We start from the raw sequence: 25400 nt of genomic DNA, 5'->3' as shown, positions 1-25400 counted from the left end.
TAAAATGGAAGGAGATAGCAGAGTGGATAAAAAAAAAACATATCTTGTTTACAAGAAGCACATGCAAAGCAGAGTCACACAGAGTTAAAGGTAAGGGGTTGGAGCAGAATATATGATCCTTCTGCTGAAGTAAAAAGCAGGGTAGCAATACTGATCTTAGACAAAATAAAAACAAAAATAGATCTAATTAAAAGAGATAAGGAAAGAAAGTACATCTTGCCAAAAGGTACCATAGACAGTGAAGCAAATAAATACTTATGTATGCAACAAGTGGTACAACATCCACATTTTTAAAGAGGTTAAGTGAATTACAGGAAGAAAAAAATAGCAAAACTATACTAGTTGGGAACCTTAACTGTCCCCTCTCAGAATTTGATAAATCCAACCAAAAATAAACAAGAACTAAGGAGGTAAATAGAAAACTAGACAAGTTATAAATGACAGACCTTTGGAGAAAATTGAATGGAAACAGAAAGGAATATACCTTTTTCTCAGCAGCACATGGCACCTACATAAAATTAACCATATATTAGGGCATAAAAACCTCAAAATCACATGTAGAATGGCAGTAATATTAAATATTCTTTTTGGATTATAATGCAATGAAATTGCATTGAACAAAGGTCAGTGTAAAAATAGATTAAAAATTAATTGGAAAGTAAATAATCTAATTGTAAAGAATAAGTGGATCAAAGAACAAATCATAGAAACAATTAAAAATTTTGTCAAAAAGAATGACAAAAATGAGACAACATATCAAAATTTATGAGATGCAGCAAAATCAGTACTTAGGGGAAAACTTATTTCTCTAAATCCTTACACTAACAGAATTTAAAAAAAGAACAGATCAATGAATTGGACATGCAACAACAACAACAAAAACCTAGAAAAATAACAAATTAAAAATCCCCAATTGAGCATCAAATTGGAAATCCTGAAAATCAAATGTGAAATTAATAACATTGAAAGAAAAAAATCTATAGAGATAATAAATAAAACTAGGAATTGATTTTCTTTTTTTTAAATCCAATAAGATAGATAAGCCATTTGTTAATTTGATTAAAGAAGAAAATCAAATATCCAGTATCAAAAATTAAAAGGGTGAAATTATCACCAATGAAGAAAAAAGTAAAACATTCATTAGGAAATATTTTGTCAAATTATATGTCAATAAATCTGACAACCTGAGTGAAATTAATGAACATTTATGAAAATATAAATTACCCAGATTAATAGATAAGGAAATAGGATGCCTTAATAACCCCATTTTAGGGAAAAAAAAAACATTTAACAAGCCATTAATGAACTCTCTAAGAAAAATTCCTCAAGGCTGATGGGTTCACAAGTGATTTCTAACAAACAATTAAAGAACAATTAATTCCAATATTATATAAACTATTTGGAAAAATAGATGAAGAAGGAGACCTACCAAACTCATTTGATGATACAGATATGGTGCTGATATCTAAACCAAGAAAAGCTAAAGCAGAGAAAAAAAAATATAGACTAATTTCCCTAATGAATATTAATGCAAAAATGTGGAACAAAATACTAGCAAGGTGATTACAGCAATATATCATAAGGATTATATATAATGACCAGGTGGCATTTATACCAGGAATGCAGGGTTGGTTCAATATTAAGAAAACCGTCAGCATTATTGACCATATCAATAACAAAACCAACAGAAATCATATCTCAATGGATGCTCAAAAAGCTTTTGACAAAATACAGCACCCATTACTCTTAAAAACAATAGAGAACACAGGAATAAAGGGAACATTTTTAAAAATGATAAGCAATACCTAACTAAAACCATGAGCAATCATTATCTGTAATGGGGATAAACTAGAAGACTTCCCAATAGGATCAGGGGTGGGAAAAGGATGCCTATTATCATTCCTATTATTCAATACAGTACTAGAAATGTTATCTATAACAATAAGAAAAGAAAACAAAATTGAAGGGATTATATATAGGCAATGAGGAATCAAAATGATCATTCTTTGCAGATGATAAAATACTTTACTTAGAGAACAGTAGAGAATCAACTAAAAAAAGTACTTGAAATAATTAACAACTTTATCAAAGTTGCAGGATATAAAATAAATCCACATAAATCATCAGCATTTCTGTATGTTATCAACAAAGTACAGCAGCAAGAAATAGAAAGAGACATTCCATTTAAAATAACCGAAGAAAATATAAAATACTTTATAGTCTAACTGCCAAGACAAACCCAGGAACTGTATGAATATAATTATAAAACACTTTTCACATACATAAAATCTCATCTAAACAATTGGAAATACATAAATTGCTTCTGGGTAGGTCAAGTCAACGTAATTAAAATTACAATTCTGCCTAAACTAACGTATTTATTCAATGCCATACCAATAAAACTACCCAAAAATTATTTGACAGAGCTAGGAAAAATAACAACAAAATTGATGTAGGAAAACAAAAGATTAAGAATACCAAGGAAATTGGTGAAAAAAACAAACAAAAGGAAGGTGACTAACAATACTAGATCTCAGACTACATTATAATGTAGTAATCATGAAAAGTATCTGGTACTGGCTAAGAAATAGTGTAGTGGATCAATGGAATAGATTAGATATATATAAGAAACAGTAGCCAATGACCATAGTAAACTACTGTTTGATAAATCCAAAGATCCCCACTTTGGGGATAAGAACTCACTATTTGCCAAAAACTGCTAGAAAATTTGGAAAACAATAGGATAAAAATGAGGTATAGATGAATATCTCATACCATATACCAAGATAAGGTCAAAATGAGTACATGATTTAGACATAAAAGGTGGTACCAGAAGCAAATTAGTAAAGCAAAGAATAGTTTACCCTTCATATCTATGGGGAATAAAAGAATTCATGACCAAACAAGAGTATTACAAAATGTAAAATAGATAATTTTGATTATATTAAAATAAAAATCTTTTGTACAAAAAAAATCAGTAAAACCAAGATTAGAAAGAAAGCAGAAAGCTGGGAAAAAATTTTACAGCAATTTCTCTGACAAAGGCCTCCTTTCTCAAGCATGTATAGAACAGAGCTAAATTTATAAGAATATAAGTCATTCCCCAATTGATAAATGGTCAAAACATATGAACAGGCAGTTTTCAGATGAAGAATCAAAGCTATCTATAGTCATATGAAAAAGTCCTCAAAATCACTTTTGATTAGAGAAATGCAAATTAAAACAACTCTGAGGTACCACCTCATACCTATAAGATTGTATGATATGACAGAAAAGAAATGAAAATGACAAATGGTGAGTATGTGGGAAAATTAGGACACGAATGCAACCATTCTGGAGAGCAATTTGGAACTATGCCCAAAGGGCAACCAGACTATGTATACCCTTTCACCCAGCAACAGCACTACTAGGTCTATATTCTAAAGAGATCATAAAAAGGGGAAAATGACCCACATGTGCAAAATTATTTATATCAGCCCATTTTGTGGTGGCAAATTATTGGAAATTGAAGGGATGCCCAAAGTTGGGGAATGGTTGAGCAAGCTGTACTATATGGATGCAATGGAATACCATTGTGAAAAAGAAATGATGAGCAGGTGCATTTCAGAAAAACCTGGAAAGATTTGTACAAACTGATACAAATTGAAATAAGCAGAACCAGGACAACATTGTACAGAATATCAGCAACTGTGTGTGATGACTGACTATGAATGATTCAGTTTTTCTCAGCAAAATTGTGATCCAAGAGAAGTACAAAGGACTCATGAAGGAAAGTGCTATCTACATCCAGATAAAGAACTGATGAACTCTGAATACAGATCAAAGCATTTCTTACTTTATTCTTTTTTTGTGGTTTATTTCCTTTTGATATGTTTCTTCTTTCACAACTGTGATTAATATGGAAATATGTTTTACATGATAGCACATGTATCAAATTATCTACCATTTTAGGAAGAGGGGAGGGAAGGGAGAGAAATTTGTAACTCAAAAACTTGTAAAAATGAATGCTAAAATTGTTTTGACATGTGATTGGGGAAAATAAAGTACTATTTTAAAAAAATACTGGAAAAACTAATTCCAAAATACTAAATTCTTCAGTTTTGTTATTCTCTGATCAGTAATCTGAATGTAAATAGCAAGTTCTAAAAAAGATGTTAGCATTCAGGTGGACATTACATTTTTCTATAGAGTTTAAAGTTTTTGTATCTTTATAAATTTCTTTTGGGCTAGGAAAATTATCTTTCCTGTAATTCATAATGTTTAAGACAAAAGATAAAAGAGATATAATTTGGTAGGGATATCTGCTTTTTATGTTTGGAAAAGCACATATAATCACCTAACAAATAACATTTAAACACTGTTCTAGTTAGTTTTCACTTGCTTTGATAGACATGTTATGTCAATAAAATACTTTTATTATTTCATGTCCTAACAAAGGGATAGTCACATTCATCAGAAATCAGCAGTTTCAAAAAAAGTCAGGAAATTGACTTCCTTGAAATTTTAATAATTAGGAAATAATGATAAGCAGCATAATAGTCTAATTGGAAAAAAAAACCTAATTGAATTAAATAGAAATGGAATACACAGGGGAATATCCAGTTCTGGTTATATAGTGGGTGCTTTAAAAATATGTATGAATTGATCCATTAAAAGAAGAATAGGTCAGACCCCAAATGATGCTTATTTAGACATCTAGTCTTAGGAGTATGATAGATCTTCAGTGTTCTTCAGGGCTAGCCTTAAGCAGGTGAGAAGGTTGAATTTGTTCCCTATATTTCTTGTGATGATTCCTTTTACTTTTTTTGATTCTTCCCATCCAATTTCAACCTCCTATAAACTCTTTCCTTAAAGCTCCTTTCTGTTTCAATCCCAATCATGCCTCCATACCCTCTTGGTATGAGGTACCTTTTTGTGATGAATGTCCAACCACTGTATCCCTTTATGGCCCTCCGTGCTGCCCACAGGATATCTAGGAATTATTATTGCTATGATTCTTGACATCTTTCTAATACGCCTCACACCAAACATACTGTCCTTTTGTGGGGATCAGGATTTAAGTACTCTACAAGTTCACAATCAGCTTATATAATTAACTAAAATGAAAAGATGTACTTAGTGCAAGTTTTATGTTGAGTTTGTGGCTGAATCTCTTTCTAGGCCTCAGGTTCCTCTTCTATAAAATGAGAAAGTTGGAATAGATGACCTCAAAGGTTTCTCTCAGCTCTAAATCTATGATCCTAACACTGAAGAAATCCTCAATATTCTCCCTCCTTGTAAGGTAATACATATGTATTTACTCATTGACCTTCTGGAGACAATACCCCAACCATTTTTATCTAACTTAAAGGAGTGACTCGAAGTCAAATAATTTCAGGCCAAGTTGAATGTAAGCTTCTTGAAGTCAGGAACCATTTTTATTTGTGTCTTTGTATCTGCAGCACCTCACATTATGTTTGGCCTATTTTATAACTTTAAAAATCTTTATTGAATTGAATTGAGAGTAGTTAGAAAGAGAAGCACAATTTTAAATCAGTAGAGGGAAATGTTTGAGGGAATGAATTCATTTTCTTATAATAACGCTCAAAGAATATTGTATAAGAAAATGCAATTGTATATGAAATACAATATTATTGTATTTCAGGAACAATTTGATGTATATACTCTGCATATACATCAAACTGTTCCTGAAATACAATAATATTTAGCAAGGGGAACTTCTAACTTGGACAACCATTTGATACATAAGTAAAGCCTTTCTCTGAATAAGCACCTCTGTACTACTGTTACATTATATTACATTGTGAACTTGTAGAGAGTGATTTTGTTTTTTGCCTTTCTTTGTATACCCAGAATTCAGCACCGTCCCTGACACAAACTAAGTTCATAATAATTGCTAATAGTTGATTGACTGACTGACTGATACTAGGATGCCTCCCCAGCCTCACAACTGTAACTAATGAGGAAAAATGAATGATATTAAGTTGAAACTCCTAAAGGGGGTGGTAATAATAACACTTTAAAACAAAATAATAACCCTTTCAAAACCAAACACTTATCCATCTTAAGGAGAAAGAAGGCTAAAAACACAATAAGAGAATGCCAAACAGCCTGATTTACATTAGAGACCCTTGGGCTCTACTACAGCTATGGAATCCATCAAGGCCTCTCAGAAATCCTGAAACCCTTATCAATTGGGCTCTGGTAATACCAATGATTGGATTAGTACTCTGACTAGTGTGATGAAACTGCTCCTATGAATCTAAAGCAGGGCTGGAAAGGGGTACAGACTAATGCTACCTGAAGCTATCATCATGACCCAGGACAATAGAGCAAGTGATAGTCCTTCATTTTGTAGTGTCACAAGAAGTCGATATGTCAAAACATATCAGAATATTTATACTTCACCTAGTGGAAATGCTTCAGTGAACATAGCAAGAATCATTAAAGTGAGCAAACCACAAGTTTGGGGTAATAAAAAAAAAACATTCATCTTTTATCCCAGATCATATGAAATAGGTTACAATAATTAAAATTATCATAGAACTAAAAGATGAAGTTAAAGAGTTACGAAAATTCATGGAGGGAGAAAAGACTCATGGGTCAATAAAAATCTTCAGTTACTGAAAATTCTAAAAAATTGTAACTAATAACTAAACAAATGACAAAATGGCAGCAATATCTCAAATGGTTTTTGAAAAAGAGAAGGGTACATTTAGATTAGAATTCTGACAAGCTTTTTTTTGAGTTGGATAGCATAAATTCAACCAGTAATCAATCAATCAACAATCATTTAAGTTCTGCACTATATTCTGGTCATAAAAATCAAAAGAAAATATAGAAATAGTCAACACAAGAGGTGATGAAGGCCTGAATTCAAGTGGTATTACCTTTGTGGGTAAGAGAAGCATGTCGATGAGAGATGTTGTGGGGAAAGAAATCACAAGATTTGGCAATTGTTTGTATTAGTGTGGTGAACAAGAGAGAAGAGTGCAAAATGACAGATAAGGAAACCTGGGTAACCAGAATAATGTTGGTCCCTTGGACAGTAATAGACAAATTCAGAAGAGTGGACTGTTTTGGGGGAAAGAAATTAAGTTCTGTGCTAGATATGTTGAGTTCAATATATTAATGAGAAATCTGATTTAAAATTTCTAGCATGTAGCTGGTGATATATGACTAGCATTCATACCAATTATACCCAAACACGGTAATTCCAAGAAAAAATAAAACAAAACAAAACTAGGATTTGATATTACCATTTTAAAGATAATACATTTCACAAAGCATTTGATAGAAAGTACCAACGCTTTTCAGCACCTCCAAAGCATAGTACATGTGGCTGCTGATGCCACAGTAGGAAATATGAGAGGGAAAATGGAAGTGACAAAGAATGTCCCTAAGGACACGCATCAAACACCACCATTAAAGAATTGACTTAAGAGAGCTATTAAAGACATGTATAAAGGCACAGGAAGATTACAACAGTAGTTATATGGTATATGTTGTAGGAAACTTGAATGCTGTATTTCCCAATTAAGTAACTGAATAGCAGATAACAGAACTATGGGAAGGTAATACTGAATACAAAAGGATTTCAGAAATTCTAAATTCCTATAATCAGCTATTGAAAGTAGAAGTCAAAAGGTTAGGGCAATGCAGGGAGTCTAAGCAGTGCAAAGAACAATATACACAATTCAAGAGCTCTCAAAACTTTACTTCTGAGGACTGAGACGTAAAGAAATCAGAGTCAGGAGGGAATCTCTGAAGGAGAATGGAAAATTTCTAGAAGTCTTTATGGTCATAAGAAGTTCAAAACAATGAACTGCAAATAGGATGAAATGAGAAACAGAAACTTCTAGCACTGCTAATATGATAAATGACAGAATAATTATATAAAGAGAGTTACTCTAGCTTATCAGCAAAACTAGAAAGCATCAGGACTGTATAAACTCCATGATTATAAGCAGCTGTGCATGAATCACTACTAAAACATCTCACTCACTTTCTTGCAGATGTAGACCTGAGCCAAACTTTCTTAATCTATTACCAAAAGGTGAGAACACGGATGACCCCTATTCAAATATAAGCCAATTACATGTTTATTTTATATAAATCTGGCATTTTTATATAATTCATATATTCACATCTGGCATCACTAGATAAATGAATATCCATTTAAAAAGAAAATGACATGTCTACAGAGGAAAAGAACATGTGTAAGACATACCAAGGGGTATGAAGAACAAATTATTGATTTGGTAATTATAGAACAAGCTACATGAAAATGGCATAGGATTTATATTTTGTTGATTATTACAAAACCTTTGGCTCATTTCTGCACTCATGGATTATTACTGTTCTGTGAATACATAAAAACATCTAAACATGATTGAGTACTAGAGTAATGTCCATTGTATAACTGTTCTCTCCTTAAAACATGCCACCATCACATTGTTAAGTCTAATTGACATGAAATATGGCATTTTCAAGGTGAGTATAAAACAGTTTGCTTTAAATACAAGATAATAGCTACTAAATACAGCTAAATTTTGCTTCTGAGCTTAAGAGGGAGTTAAAGCAAAATGATCTTATTAAGCCTTTCCAATTCCCTTTTGTAAAGCCTTTTCTCTAGTGATCATCTCTAGTTTACATTTTATTTATCTTGTTTATACATAGATGTTTGTATATTGTCTCCCCAATCAGAGTGATCTTGAAAGAAAGGATTATTTTTTGCTTTTCTCTGTATTCTCAGCACTTAAAACAGCACCTGATACATAGTAGATACTTAATAAATTCTTATAGACTACCCAACTTACTAATGCATATGAATGACATGAATCTATGTAGTTCTAAAAAATTTATGCACATTAAAGAACTCTTTCCTGGAATATTTTCCCAATGATATCAAAATGTCATTTGGACTCTAGAAGTATAAAATTCTTAATGTATGCTAAGGAAAGATAGAGACTGAAGGCTATGAGATTATATTCAGAGTTCACATTGAATAGCAGATAAGTGGATGAAGGCCACAACTACTAACAGCTTGGTTTCTTCTAGAAAAAACACAGTTAACACAAATGCAAGACAAAGGATGTGGCTTTATATGTTTAATCTTACTGGCATTCTCAAATGAGAAGAATGTGTTTAAAGCAATTAATAGCTGCACAATACTTGCCTTGTTGTATATTTTCAGAACTTTAAACTGTACTCTAACAGACTTGGAAAGAATCATTACAAAATCCCATACAATATTAATGAAAAATGAGGCATAATACCCTGAGGCATTTATAGAAATATTAATACTTGCTTGCCAAAAAAGGAAGAAAATAATTAGTAGACATTCTTAGAACACATGACAAAATAGATCAAAACTTACAAAATATTTTAGAAACAGTTTAGTAAATGCTGATAAAAGGGACATGCGATTGGATTTGTTAAATTAATCAAAATTGAATTATCTAAAAATAGGGTTTGTGGAATAGCCAAGATACAAAAATGTATTCAAAAGATTCCATGACACAGGTGTCATCTGCATGACAATTTGTCAACAAAGAAGTGTCAAATAAACAGTTGGATCATGGAAATTTGCTTGTGGAAGAAGAATGGTTTGTGATGACAATTCAGGATTTGGACTTCAACCAAAATGTTATAGAAGGCTTATTTTTTAGGAGCTGAATTGGTAGTCAGTGTAGATTATGCAAAGAAATGGTCAAAATTGTGCAAGGCATTCTGTAAAAATTTAGCATTTGTCAAATATCTAGTAAGATATATACTAGTGGCTAGAATTATACATTAGAAGCTCTGTCTCATGGACAGACACACAACAAAATACAGATCTCAAAATATCCTAAAGAAGTCAACTAGCAAACTGGACTCAAATGAAGTTAATAATCCAAACTATGGTTTGTAATCAATTGGATAGGACATTGGCCCAGAAAGAAAAAAAAAACTTGAGTAATATTTTAATGGGTAGTCATAATTTCTAAACTACATGTAACAAAAAGCTTCTAAAAAGTATTTTTCTAATTACTCATCTGACTGCATTACTCTGGGACTTCTTTGATTGACTTTTCCATCACACACCAGGAAGTTCATTTTTGGTATACTCTCATCATCCCATAAGATTGCATAGCTTTGATATTCTACCTTAACACTGTTCCCCGGCCCTCTGAGTGGAGCCATGAGCTCCAAATCTCCATTTAAAGAGAGATCTCAGCTCCGACATCTCCTCATTTCTCTCATGGTAGTACTGTCTTGGGACTTTTCTGACTGGTTTTTACACCAAGCCCTTCATTAGCCATCTCTCCTCACCCTCCTCCACTTTTCAGTTTCCTTTTGTGTTTTGTCTTTCCCTAACATATTATGAACTACTTGAGGACAAGTATTGTCTTTTTTTTTCATCTTTGAATCCCTAGTGCTTTGCACAGAGTCTGGCACATAGAAGGTGCTTAATAAATGTTTATTGACTATTGATGAAATATAAAGAACTAGCAGGGGACATCCAAATCATGAAGGAATAGAAAAAGTTCCAATTATTCCTTTTGTCCTGTCTTCTCCTAATGTTTACTGAGGATGCTTCCAGTGAGTCTATAGATCATGATGCTTGGATTTAAGGGTAAAAATAATTTATTTTATTCATCTGTACAATAGTCCATAGAACTTTAGATATAAAAAGAATAAAAGCAGGACAATGAATTTTTCCAAACCATACAATTTCTCTATAAACCCTATCAAAAAAGATTGAGACTATGAAGACAATAATAACAACTCCCTCAGAGTCCAACTTATCATCCATAACATGGAGGGAAGGGGATCAAACAAACAAAAAAAAGAAAATGTCAGGCAGGGTATTATTTCTTAAACTCCTATATCAGCTGTGGAGACCTGGAACCCTGAAATGCTGGACAATTAGGTTGTAACAATGCCACTGATTTGGTTAGTTCTTTGGTCAATTTGGTGAAATTTTTCTTATGACTTTAAGATATTGGTGGAGAAGCAGAGTTGAAGCCCGGTCCTACTTAGAACTCTTACAGTGGTCAGTTTGCCATGGGGGGTGGGGAAGAGCAGGGGCAGCAGAGTAAGTAGAGCTTTTTTTTTCTTTTCTAACATGCCCAAAAGGCAAGATTCATCAGAACAAAGGAGAAATACCAATCCCCCACCTACTGGAAATGCTTGTGAGATGATGCTGATAAATAAAGCAGTGAAATCATGAGTACTTATGAAACAGGCATTCTTTTTCTTCTTATGTGCCAGGAATACATCATAACAAAAATGAAAACAAAGTTTATCAGTTGTTAGATTAAAAAATTTCATATTGCTTATTGTCAACAATATTCTTAGTTCCAATTAACATTGCATATCTTGTGTTGCAAGTCAATACAAGAAAATTGTAAGATATAATTTCATTCATGACCCTATATTAAATTAAATAAGAGTAGAAATTGGGGAGTTACTTGAATTTGAAGAGTGAAAAGCTGAAGATTAGAAATCCACACAACACTCACTTCAGAAATGCAATCTATTAATGAAACACATAGCAAAAAAAAGCTTCTAATGATTTTTAAAAAGGAATGGGTGTACTAAGACAGAAATTTCAATACATTCTATGTGTGTGTGTGCCTATCTATATACATGCACACACACACACACACACAATGAATAATAAAGGTAGGGACCTGGCTGAGCTCTCCCAAATTCTCCTCCAAACAAATCTAAAATAGCACCTCAAAATAAATTCTTAAGTGATAAAACCAATAAAAGGATGGGGCAAAACAATTTTCCAAGACAACCTAGAAGGTCAGTCAGAAAGGTCTGTTTCACTGGGTTGCAAGTGGAGCACATTCCAGCTCAGGTCACAGCAGTGCAAGCCACATCCCAGCAAGCCAGCAGCAGGTCTTGGGGGTGACTAAACTGGGAGAGTGAATGCATATGTAGCAGAAGCTTTTAGAGATCTTAGATCATAGATGATAAGGGGATTAGACAACTGGTTAGGAGATTACAGGTAACCCTTTGCTGGTACTGGGTGCAGGACTATGTTGCATTGCCCACATGCAGTTCCAGATTACAGTCCCAGGCAAAGAGGAGGAGGAGGATTAGCACATTAGAGCATGTGGCCACTGGAGTACAGGGACCATGGTCACATTTCCAGGGTGGAGAAGAGTGCTTGTGGTCACTCACAGAACACAGCACATGCCAAGACAACAGTGACCATACCTCTCCTTAGATCATACTACTTTGGAAGAACTGAAAACTAACAGACTCCCAGAAGTAGCTCTAAATGTGGCAGCAACAAAAACCTGAAACTGAGACAGTGCCCTCTCCACCCCAGGAGCAGAGCCCAACTTTAACATGAAATTAAATAAAAATCAAGAAATAGACTGGGAAAATGAGCAAAAGAACAAAGAAAGAACTTGACCATAGAAAGTTACTATGGTCACAAGAAAGGTCAAAATACAAACTCAGAAAAGACAACAAAGTCAAAACAGCTACTTGTGCAGCCTCAAAAATATATGAATTAGTACCAGCCTCAAAAAGAATTCCTTAAAGAGTGCAAAAAAGATAGTAGAAATAATTTAAGAAAGGTGGAGTAAAAAATGAAAAAAGAAATGAGAGTGATACAAGAAAGTCAAGAAAAAGGAGTAAAAAAAACTTGGTAAAGGAAGCACAAAAAATAATGAAGAAAATAGCACCTTCAAAAAAATAAAACAGCATAGATCAATGTGTAAAAAAACATCCACTGAAGAGAAGACCTCAAAAAGCAAAATTGTCCATGTGGAAAAGAAAGTATAAGTGCTCATTGAAGAAAATAATTCCTTAAAAATTAAAATTGGACATGTTAAAATTCCATTAAAATTAGAAACTAACGATTCCATAAGACAACCAGGAACATGAAAAAATAGAAGAAAATGTGAAATATCTCCTTGGAAAAACAACTGACATGGAAAACAGATAAAGGAGAGAGAATTAAAGAATTATTAAATTACATGAAATTTGTGATAAGAAAAGCTTTGACATAATAATTTAAAAAATAATAAAGGAAAACTGCCCTGATATCCTAGAACCAGGAAGTAAAATTGAAATTGAAAGAATCTACCAATCACCACCTGAAAGGGATCCCAAAATGAAAACTCCCAGGAATATTCTAGAAATTACAGAGCTCTCAGGTCAAGGAGAATATATTGCAAGCAGCCAGAAAGAAACAATGCAAATGTCTTGAAGGCACAGTCAGTATAATACAAGATTTAGTAGTGTTTACTTTAAAGGATCGAAAGGCTTGGAATGTGATATCCAGAGGCCAAAGGAGCTAGAATTGATAACCAAGAATTACCTACAAAGCAAAATCGAGCGTAAACCTTCAGGGGAAAAAAATGTTCATCTAATGAAAGAGAGGACTTTTAAACATTCTTGATGAAAAGACCAGAGCTGAATAGAAAATTTGATTTTTGAATATAAGACTCAAAAGAAGCATATAAAAGTAGACAAGAAAGAAATAATGTGGGATTTAATAAGTTTAAACTATTTATTTAGTTTAATATAAATAAATATTTAATATATATAAATAAATAAAAATAAATAAATAAAATAGATAAATAAATAAAAATAAAATATTTAAACTATTAAACATATTAAATTATATGTAAAAGAAAATGATACTTGTAACTCCTAAAAAACCTTTCTCATCATTAAGGCAGGTAGAAGGAGTATGTATAGGCAGAAGGCACAGGACTGAGATGAATATGATGAGATGATTATCTAAACAAATAAAATTAAGAGTTGAGAAGAATGCACTGGAAGAAGGGGAAAGGGAAAGGTAGAATGGGGTGAATTATCTGACATAAAAGAAAGGTGAAAGAACTTTTGAAATGGTGGAGAAGATGGGGGTGGAAGGGGAGAAAGCATGAACTGTCATTTGTTTCATCAAATTTGACTCAAAGAGGGAATAACATATGCACTCAATTAGGTATACAAATCTATTTTACCCTAATGAGAAGTAGAAGGGGAAAGGGATAAGAGAAAAGGAGGGCTTGTATAATGGACGGTGGATTGGGGGAAGTGTTGATCAGAAGCAAAACTTTTGAGGAAGAACAGTGTGAAAGGAGAGAGAAGGATGCATAGGAGGGAAATAGGGTGGAGGGAACTACATAGTCATAACTGTGGGGAAACATTTACAGCAAGTTTCTCTAACAAAGACCTCCATTCTCAAACATGTAGAGAACTGAGTTAAATTTATAATACAAGTCTCCCTAATTGATAAATGATCAAAGGATATGAACAGGCAGTTTTAATATGAAGAAATCAAAGCTATATATAGCCATATGAAAAAATGCTCTAAATAACTATTGATTAGATAAATGCAAATTAAAACATTTCTGAGGTACCATCTCATACGTATCAGATTGGCTAATATGACAGAAAAACGTAACAAATTTTGAAGGGTCTGTAGGAAGATTGGGACACTAAGGCACCACTGATGGAGTTTCAAACTGATTCAACCATTCTGGAGAGCAATTTGGAACTATAGCCAAAGCATATAAACTTTACATACCATTTAACTAAGCAATATCACTATTAAGTCTGTATAATGATAATGATGGAATATTATTGTGCTAAAAGAAACAACAAACAGGGCAGAGCCAAGATGGAAGCATAGAAGCAGGAAAACTCCATGAGCTCCCCCCATAACCACTTCAAATACCTATAAAATATGACTCTAAACAAACTTTAGAGCTACAGAACCCACAAAATGACAGAGAAAAACAAATCTCCTGAAGAAGGCAGCCCAGCAGGCATACAGGAAGGGTCCATCACACCAGGCTGGAAGCCATGCCCAGCCCTGTGGGAAGCAACAGTTTTAGTCTCAGGGTGGCCCCAAATAGCAGTGGCTGGAGCAGACTTCCAGAGAGTGGATCACCAGCAGCTGTGGCAGTTTCCAGAATTATCAACCCATAAATGCCAAAGACAAAGTAAAAAGTCAGTGTAGAACTCTGTTGGAACTGGGGGGGAGATGGAGGGGCATGGTTCAGCCCCTGCACCCTCGGGTGAGAAGTGGTGGAGCGTAGTGGCCCTACAGCTGCCGCATGGCTGCTTCAGAGTTCCTGGCCTGCAGATTGTAGGGAGACCAAGCAACTATTCAGAGGGTAATTGCTCTTGCTTTAACCTGCTTGGATCTGGATCACTGTCTTAGGTGGAGGTCCTGAGGGGTATAAGCAGGTGTCAGACTTTGTGGAGGCTGCCGGGAGGGCACCCAACTAGTAGCTTGGAAGATGTAAAAACCCCAGTGATCTGGGACAAAGCTCTCCTCTCTGGAAGCAGAGTCTACTGTAGCAAAAAGCTCAAAAGTCAAGTAATTGAGTGGCAACATGAGCAAGCAAAGGAAGCAAAGCAAGCACAGCAATCAAACCTCAGATTCCTTCTTTGGGAAAAAAAAAGATCAAAGCATGGAAAAGGAGGAAGACAACAAAGTCAAAACTCTTGCACCAAAAGCTTCCAAGAAAAATATAAACTAATTATAGGCCATGGAGGAGCTCAAGAAGGATTTTGAAAATAAAGTAAGAGAAGTGGAGGAAAAATTGGGAAGAGAAATGAGGATGATGTAAGAAAGCCATGAAAAGAGAGTCAATAACATGACTGAAGAAAATAACACCTTAAAAAAATAAACTAACTCAAATGGCAAAAGAGGCCCAAAAAGCCAATGAGGAGAAGAATGCCTTAAAAAGTCAATTTGTCCAGGTAGAAAAGGAATTTGAAATACTCACTGAAGAGAATAATTCCTTCAAAATTACATTGGAGCAAATGGAAGCTAATGATTTTGTGAGTAATAAAGATACCATAAAACAGATGTAAATGAATGAAAAAGTAGAAGGCAATGTGAAATATCTCATTGGAAAAAAAACACTGACCTAGAAAATAGATCCAGGAGAGATAATTTAAAAATTATTGGACTACCTGAAAGCCATGACTAAAAAAAAGAACCTAGAAATCATCTTTCAAGAAATTCCCAAGGAAAATTGTCCTTATATTCTAGAACCAGAGTGAAAGAATTCACTGATCACCTCTTGACAAAGATCCCAAAAAGAAAATTCCTAGGAATATTATAGCCAGGTTCCAGAGTTCCCAGATCAAGGAGAAAATATTACAAGCAGCCAATAAGAAACACTTTTAATATCATGGAAACACAATCAGGATAACACAAGATCTGGCAGCTTCTACATGGAGGGATCAAAGGGCTTTGAATATGACATTCCAGAGGTCAAAGGAGCTAGGATTAAAACTAAGAATCACCTACCCAGCAAAACTGAGTATCATGTTTAAGGGCAAAATATGGTAATTCAATGAAATAGAGAACTTTCAAGCATTCTTGATGAAAAAAAGAGTTGATAGAAAATTTGACATTCAAATACAAGAAGCAAGAGAAGCATGAGAAGGTAAATGGAACTTATCAAAGTTGAACTATTTACATTCCTAAATGGAAACATGATAATTGTAACTTATGAATCTTTTCTCAGTATGAGGATAGTTGAAGGAAATATAAATGTGTGTGTATGTCTATATAGGAGGGTATATTGCATATGAATATATGTGTGTGTGTGTATATATGTGTACATAGACAGAGGGAACAGGATAAATTGAATAGGAAGGGATGACATTTAAAAAATAAAATTAAGAGGTGAGAGAGGCATATAATGAGAGGAGATGGGGTAGACAGAATAGGGTAAATTATCTCATATCGAAGAGGCAAGGGAAAACTGTTATAATGAAGGGGAAGAACAGGAAGGCAAAAGGGAATGGGTCAACCTTACTCTCATTGAATTTGGCTTAAGGAGGGAATAATATATACAACAAATTGGGTATCTTACCCTATAGTAAAGTAGGGGGGAAGGGAATAAGAGGGGATATGACAGAAGGGAGGGCAGATTGGGGGGGAGGGTAGTTAGAAGCACACATTTTTGAAAAGTGACAGGGTCAAAATAGAAAATAGAACAAGTGGAGGTCGGAATAGGATGAAGGGAAATATAATCAGTCTTTCCCAATACATCCACTATGGAAATATTTTGTGTAATTACACGTGTACAACCTATATTGACTTGCTTATCTTCTCAGTAAGAGTAGGTGAGGAGGGAAGAAGTGAAAGAATCTAGAATTCAAAGTTTTAAAATCAAATGTTTTAAAAATTTTATTATTATTATTATTATTTTACATTCAACTGGGAGATCCATCTTGTCCTACCAGAAAGTCAGAGGGGACATGGGGGAAGATATAGAAGAGAAAAGATTTGGTGAGGGGGTATTGAGTGGGATCACTGTTTTGGGGTGGTGGGTAGGGGAAAGACAGGGAGAGAATTTATAATTCAAAATCTTGTGGAAATGAATGTTGTAAACTAAAAATAAACATAAAATTTAATTTTTAAAAAATAAAGTAAAATTATCTGACAAAAAAAAAGAAATGACAAACAGAATGCTTTCAGAAAAAAAAAAAAACGTAGAAAAATTTATAGGAACTAATGCAAAGTGAAGTGAGTAGAACCAGAAGCCTGTACATAGTAACAACAAAAATGTGCAACAATTAACTGTGAATGACTTGACTAGTCTCATTGTTACAATGGTCTAAGACATTCCCAAAGTATTTATGATGAAAAAAGTGTTATCCATATCCAAAGAAAGAACTGATGGAATCCGAATGCAGATGAAAAGCATACTTTTTTTTAGTTTTTTCTTTTCTTTGTCATGTTTTTTTTTTCACTACATGACAAATATTGAAATATATTGTACATGACTCCACATTGCATAGCTTATATCAAATTGCTTGCCTTCTCAGGGAGCGGGGAGAGGAGAGAGGAAGGAAGAGAATTTAGAATTCAAAATTTTTTTTAATGAATGTCCAAAATTATTTTTATGTGTAATTGTGAAACATGTATGTATATACACATATGTAATACACATATACATTTGTATACACATATGTATACACATACACTGTAGAGTCTTAAAAAGCACAGAAGTTATTGGAGAGAGAAGGTCCAGAGAAGAAGAATATGGAATATTTCTGGTTATCTAAATGATTGAAAGATATACAATGTAACAAAAGTAGAAGTTTGATTAAATGTGAAACAAAAAGCTTGCACATTGTCACTCTAATGAATTGCAGAGCATCAGCAGGGACAGATAAGATCCATCATTATTGGCTCAAGTGCTTTACAATGGTACATAAATTACAAACAAGACCCATTACCAGATTCCTTTCTGATGCGAGCTTAACCCTCAACAAAAAGGAGAAAAAGAATTCATAGATGTTCTCAGAGCACCCATTAAATAAGGTTACAAATTTACAAAATACTTTTTGGGGGAAATGAGCCCTATTTTCCAAAGCAATAGAGGAAGCTGACAACAGGTATGCGCCACAGAATTTCTCATGTCACCAAAATGGTTTGTCTCTCAATGGAGTCTATGAAGTGGTTAAGATCCAAGAGTAGAATCAAAAGTTTCTCCATGGGGAATATCCACAGTAACTCAGCCAACAATATGTCAACAAAGATGAGCTTATATCTTCATATTTTTATTCATTTACAAAAAGTAGCTATCTTGTCCATCCATGTAATAATCTGTAGAACATTAAATATAAATAAATAATAGCAGAAGAGCAAGTTGTTCCAAGATTGCTTTTATCTGAAATAGCCTTCATTCAATGGCTCTATGCAAAGAAGAAGCTAATGTAACTTAAAATGAGTCCCTGATGTTATACAAAATCACAGTACCCAGTATGCAAAATTCTTAATATGCCTATAATGGCTAACAATATTTCCCTTCAGTAGAAGGAAGAATAAGTATAAATCAGTCAGACAATAAATATTTATTAAGTATCTACTATGTGCTAGGAATTGTGTTAAGTGATGTGGATCCAGAAAGAAGCAGAAGGTAGTTCCTAACCTGAAGGAGCTCAAAACCTAATGGGAGAAGCAACAAGCAAACAAGTGTGTTCAAATAATATACAAACAAGAAAAAATAGGAAATGATTAAGAGAAGGCAGGCACTGGAACTAAGAAAGGATTAGGACATATTTCCTGTGGAAGATCTAGTTTCAACTAGAACTTGAAGGGAGCCAGGGAAGCCTATGGGTGGAGAATAACTTAGAGCAGAATAAGGATCTGTCCTCCATGGGGATAGGCAGAGAAAATGCCTGGAGCTGAGAGATGGAGCATCATGTTCAAGGAACATCAAAGACAGCAATGTCACTAGATAAAAGGCTATATGATGGAGAGTAAGGTGTAAGAAGACTGGATAGGTGGAGCATGGGACTAGATTATGAAAGGCTTTGAACATCAAACAGAAGATTGCTTATTTGATTCTGGAAGCAGTAAGGAGTCACTAGAGTTTATTGAGTAGGGAGATGACATGATTGGATTTGTGCTTTAAGAAAATCACTTTGGCAGAAGAATGGCAGATGGATTAGGGTGGGGAGAAACTTGGAGATGGCAGACCAACCAGCAGGTCAAGAGTGAGTCTGATAAGAACCTACCCCAGGGTGGTTGCAGTATCAGAGGAGAGAAGAGACATTTTCAAGGGTCATTGCAAAGATGACATTGTCAGGCCTTGGGAACAGATTAGATATGTGTATGTGTATGAGAGATGATGAGGAACTCAGAATGACTCCTAAGTAGGGCTCCAGAGGGACTGGGAGGATGGTAGTGTCCTATACAGTAATGAGGAAGTTAGGAGGGGGTGGGTTTTATGGAGAAAGATAATGAGTTCTGTTTTGTATATGTTAAGTTTAAGACATCCAGTTAGAAATGTCTGAAAAGCAATCAGAGATGTGAGATTGGAGGTCAACAGACAGTTAGGACAGGATAGGTAAGTTCATGAATCATCAGCCTAGGGATCACAAGTAAATCCACAGGGAACTGATGAAATTACCAAGTGAAATAATTTAGAGGGAGAAAAAAAGGGAGTCCAGGAAAGAGTCCCATGGGATATCTATGATTAGAGGGTGAGACTTGGATCAGGTTCCAGCAAAGGAGACTGAGAAGGAACAATCATATAGGAGAGGAACCACAAATCATATAGGAGGGAAAACATAAAAAAAAACTAGAGAGAAGGAAGCATCAAGGAGATGAGAGTGACTAATAGTGTCAAAAGCTGCAGAGAGGGGACAGAGCCAAGGTGGTGGAGTAGAGGCAGGAACTTGGCATGTGTTCCCACTCCAACCACCTCTAATACCTGTAAAATATGACTCTAAACAAATTTTATAGCTACAGAACCCACAAAGTGACAGAGAAACAAATTTGCTGAAGGGAGCTTGGCAGGCCTACAGGAAGGGTCTATCACACCAAGCTGGGAGCTGATCACAGTCCCATGGGAGCTGCACAGTCCCAGACCCAGGGCAGCCCCAGCCTGAAGCACAGACTGGCCACAGCAGACTTCAGGAGAGTGAATCACCAGCAGCTGTGGTGGTTTCCAGACTTCTCAATCCATAACACCAAAGAGAAAGTAAAAAGTCAGTGGGGAACTGTGTTGGAAGTGGGTGGGAGAAGAGCACAGTCAGGCCCCTGCCCCCAGGGGCAAGAGGTGGCAGAGGCACAGCAGCTGCAGCTACTGCCCCATGGCTGCATCCAGAGCTCCTGGCCTGCAGATTGTAGGGGTACCAAGTGACCAAGTGATTCAGAGGGTAATTGCTCTTGCTTTGACCTGTTTGGATCTGGATTGCAGTCCTGGGGTGTGTAGCCAGTGTTCCAGAGCTTGGGGTGTCTGTAGAGAGGGCACCCTCCTCATAGCTCTGACAACATTTGCAAAAACCGTAAAAATTTGGTATATAGCTCTCTCCACTCTGGAAGCATAGCTCTACCATGGCAAAGAGCTCAAAAGTCAAGTAATTGGCTGGCAAGATGAACAAGCAGAAGAAGTACAATCAGACCATTGAATCCTTTTTTCAGGGACAAAAAGGATCAAAACACAGAACCAGAAAAAGTCAATGCACTTAAAACTCCTGCATCAAAAGCTTCCAAGAAAAAATATGAAATAATCACAGGCCATGGAGGAGCTCAAGAAAGAGTTTGAAAATCAAGTAAGAGAAGTGGAGGAAAAATTGGGAAGAGAAATGAGAATGATGCAAGAATGTCATGAAAAGCAAGTCAACAGCCTGCTAAAGGAGACCCAAAAAAAAATGCTGATGAAAATAACACCTTAAAAAATAGACTAACTCAAATGGTAAAAGAAACCCAAAAAGCCAACGAGGAGAAGAATGCCTTAAAAAGTCAAATTGCCCAGATGGGAAAGGAATCTCAAAAACTCACTGAAGAGAATAATTCCTTCAAAATTACATTGGAGCAGATAGAAACTAATGATTTTATGAGTAATGAAGATTCTATAAAACAGATCCAAACCAATGAAAAAATAGGAGGCAATGTGAAATATCTCCTTGGAAAAACCACTGACCTGGAAAATAGATCCAGGAGAGATAATTTAAAAATTATTGGACTACCTGAAAGCCATGACCAAGAAAAGAACCTAGAAATCATCCTTCAAGAAAATTGCCCTGATATTCTAGAAACAGAGGGCAAAATTTAAATTGAAAGAACTCACTGATCGTCTCTTGAAAAAGATCCCAAAAAGAAAATTCCTAGGAATATCATAGCCAAATTCCAGAGTTTCCCGATCAAGGAGAAAATATTTCAAGCAGCCAAGAAGAAACAATTTGAGTATTGGGGAAATACAATCAGGATAACACAAGATCTAGCAGATTCTACACTAAGGGATCAAAGGGCTTGGAGTATAATATTCCAGAGGTCAAAAGAGCTAGGATTAAAACCAAGAATCACCTATCCAGCAAAACAGTATAATGCTTCAGGAGAAAATATGATTATTTAATGAAATAGAGGACTTTCAAGTATTCTTGACGAAAAAAAAAACAGAGCTGAATAGAAAATTTGACTTTCAAATACAAGAAGCAAGAGAAACATGAGAAGGTAAACAGGAAAAAGAAATCACAAGGAATTTATTAAAATTTAACTATTTATATTCCTACATGGAAAAACACTAATTGTAACTCATAAGACTTTTCTCTGTATGAGGATAGTTGAAGGGAATACATATGTATATATGGTCTGTATATATAATGTATGTATAGGAGGATATATGTGTGTATAAATACATATGTGAGTGTATGTTTATGTGTACATATATACATAGACAGAGGGCACAGGATCAGTTGAAAAGGAAGGGATGATATCAAAAAAATAACATTAAGAGTCGAGGGGGAATATAACGAGAGAAGGAGAAAGGGAGAGATAGAATAGGGTAAATTATCTCATATAAAAGAGGCAAGAGAAAACTGTTACAATGGAGGGGAAGAGCAGGAAGGTGAAAGGAAATGGGTCAACCTTACTCTCATTGAATTTGGCTTAAGGAGGGAATAACATACACACTCATTTGGGTATCTTACCCTACAGAAAAGTAGAGAGGAAGGGAATAAGAGGAGGAATAATAGAAGGGAGGGCAGATTGGGGGAGAGGGTAATTGGAAGCACACATTTTGAAAAGAGACATGGTCAAAGTAGAAAATAGAATAATTGGGGGGAGGGATAGGATAGAGGGAAATATAGTCTTTTACAATATAACTGCTATGGAAACATTTTGTGTAACTACACATGTACAACCTTTATTGAATTGCTTATCTTCCCAGTGGGGGTGGGTGAGGAGGGAAGAAGGGAAAGAATCTGGAAATCAAAGTTTTAAAAACAAATGTTAAAAATAATTCTTTTTTCATTTTTTTTATATGCAACTGAGAAATAAGATATACAGGCACTGGGGTATAGAAATCCATCTTGCCCTTCTAGAATGTCAGAGGGGCCATGGGGGAGGATATAAGAGAAAGCAGATTGGGGGAAGGGGTATGCAGTATGCTTTCTGCCTTGGGGTGGAGGTTAGGGGAAAGATGAAAAATTTGTAACTCAAAATCTTGTGGAAACAAATGTTGAAAACTAAAAATAAATTTTTAAAAATATATATTTTTTAAAAAGCTACAGAGAGATCAAAAATAATAAGTATTGAAAACTGGTGGCAATATACATGAAAACTGCAAAGATATTTAAGACTTTTCTTTAAAAGTCTTCTATAATCATGTTTTGCTGTATTTTTCCAATCACCCAGGATGAAGGCACCCATGTGGGAGATGGCAAGAATCTACTGCTTCTTTGTTTCATCTTTTTCTGTCTTTGTCCCTGTCTCTGTTTCCATCTCTTTCTCTCTGTATCTGTTTCTTTATCTCTGTCTCTGTTTGTTCAGCTGAGATGACGACTTTTATCTAATGTCTGCTCTTTCTCTCTTAATTGTTTTCTATTTATTTATCAGAGTCGTTGTATATACCACTCAGAATATAATCTCCTTAAAGGTAAGACCTGTTTTGACTTTTTTTTCTCTCTAGTGACATTATTTAAAATATTTCCTCCCACATAGTAGCCACTTTGTTATTATTTCTTGAATTGAAATGTAGAGGCCTTAGAATTCAGCATAGTTTCATGTTGTAGCAGACCATCTACAACTATTAGTTAATGTTTCCATAATTCTATTCTTATGTTCCTTCTCTATAGCAATAACCTTATCAGTAATAACCTCACCAAACTCAGCTCAAAAACTTCCTCCTTTACAAAATCCTTCCACCTTCACCCTACTCCCATTGTAATGACCTCCTCTTTGGATATATTCCTTGATCTCATGTTAGGCAGGTTTCAGTAGATATGACCCTGAAGAATCTGAAAGAAGTCTGAGTTCTGACTTCACCCTCTGTAGAAAAAATTGGGATAATTGCAAGTAGATCCCCAGGAAATGTAGAATTTTATTTTCAATTTGTTCAGTAAACAATTTAAAATTTCCTTGGTGTATACACACATTTCTCTCCAAATTCTATTGTAAGCAATTTGACGACAAAGACCACTTTCTAATTATTTTTTTTAAATAGCAATCCTCTGTAATTTCTCCCTTCCCTTACCCTAGTGACTTCTGATAATGCTTACTAACAGCCTATCTTTCTTTAGCTTTAAATTACATGTTCTGTTATTTGTGGAATTCTTCTCTGGAGTTCTTTATAATTCTAATTCCAACTTTTAAATTTAAACAATGGCTAGATTTTCTGCTGAATTATGCTCTCTTGTACCAAATATCCATCATAAAAAATCCTGTGATCATTTTCCATAACCAATGTAATAGAGTATATAATTTGATTAGCTGAGGAAGTAATTCCTCAAGAGAACTATATACATTTTAGGAACTATGCCTCACCCATCTTTTTTATATAATCTACATAAGGCTTTTCTCTTTCTTAGATTCACATTTTGTCATTAACTTTATGATGGTATGTTACATATAAAAATATTTTGATCTATCAAGAAATAGTCCAAAAATGGATTTATTATTTCATCAATGTGTGTATTCCTTCCAAAGATGTAGATCACAATCCATCTATACCTCTATGCCTCTTGTCACTTTCCCATTCCTATTACCATAAATTTACACAGGGGATCCACCCAATTTCTTTGCATTGTCTTTACATCTTATGGATCCCAATGGGACCCATAAGCTATCTACCATTTGTCTTTTATGCTTGCTATGATTCTGGACCATCTTTCTTTTTTTTCTGATTGTTTTTTTTCTGCAGGCTTTTTCTATTAACATCCTTCACCCCACTGCTTTTTAAAATGTGTTGCTGCCTGTTCACATCCATCATAGATCTCCCCATAGCTCACTAAGAGTTCCTGAACATCAAGTCTTTTGAGGGGATAGTAGTATTCCATGAGTAGCAGTTAAATAACATTAGCTGAACAATACTGTTGTTTAATAAATAGACCTTTGTTTCAGGAAAAAAGCCTGGGGGCCTTAAAAATGAACTATTCAATTTCCTAAAGGCAATTCAGCCTACTCTCCTCCTCCAGTTCTGTTCTAGAGTCAATGGGACCTCAAAATTGGAACCTCGAATACATTTGTTGCCTACACTGAGGTAAAGTTATTCTGTATTTCTTTCACATGAGAGCTGATTTTTCTTAAATTTGCATTTAGGATGTTTCTAAACATATATAGCCAGTCAGGGACTTCAAGAAACACATTGAAAAAGTACAAGCTATAGAAATTTTGTCCTCACAATACCAAAGAAAAAGGTTGACTGATTATTTTCTTTGCAACTTGATTATAATTTTTTCATAGAAAACACTGTTACATAGTTGTCCCATAAGAGATTCTAAATATTTACCTTTGTAAGCTTCCTGACTTCCTATTTCTAATTTGTAATTTTTTCTTTTTTTCTTTTTCTTTCTTGCTTCTCTCCTGGCATTAAGGTATGTTGTAATAGAAACTGGAAAAAAAAATGGAGGGGGTAGAGAATTCAAATTCAACACTATAATTAGTAGAGGAGTCAAAA

Source organism: Petaurus breviceps, unplaced genomic scaffold, assembly GCF_028583685.1.
Source record: "Petaurus breviceps papuanus isolate PSGF00001 unplaced genomic scaffold, PetGlider_PUasm1.0 90730, whole genome shotgun sequence".
Lineage (NCBI taxonomy): Eukaryota > Metazoa > Chordata > Mammalia > Diprotodontia > Petauridae > Petaurus > Petaurus breviceps.
Note: the sequence above shows the minus strand (reverse complement) of the source record.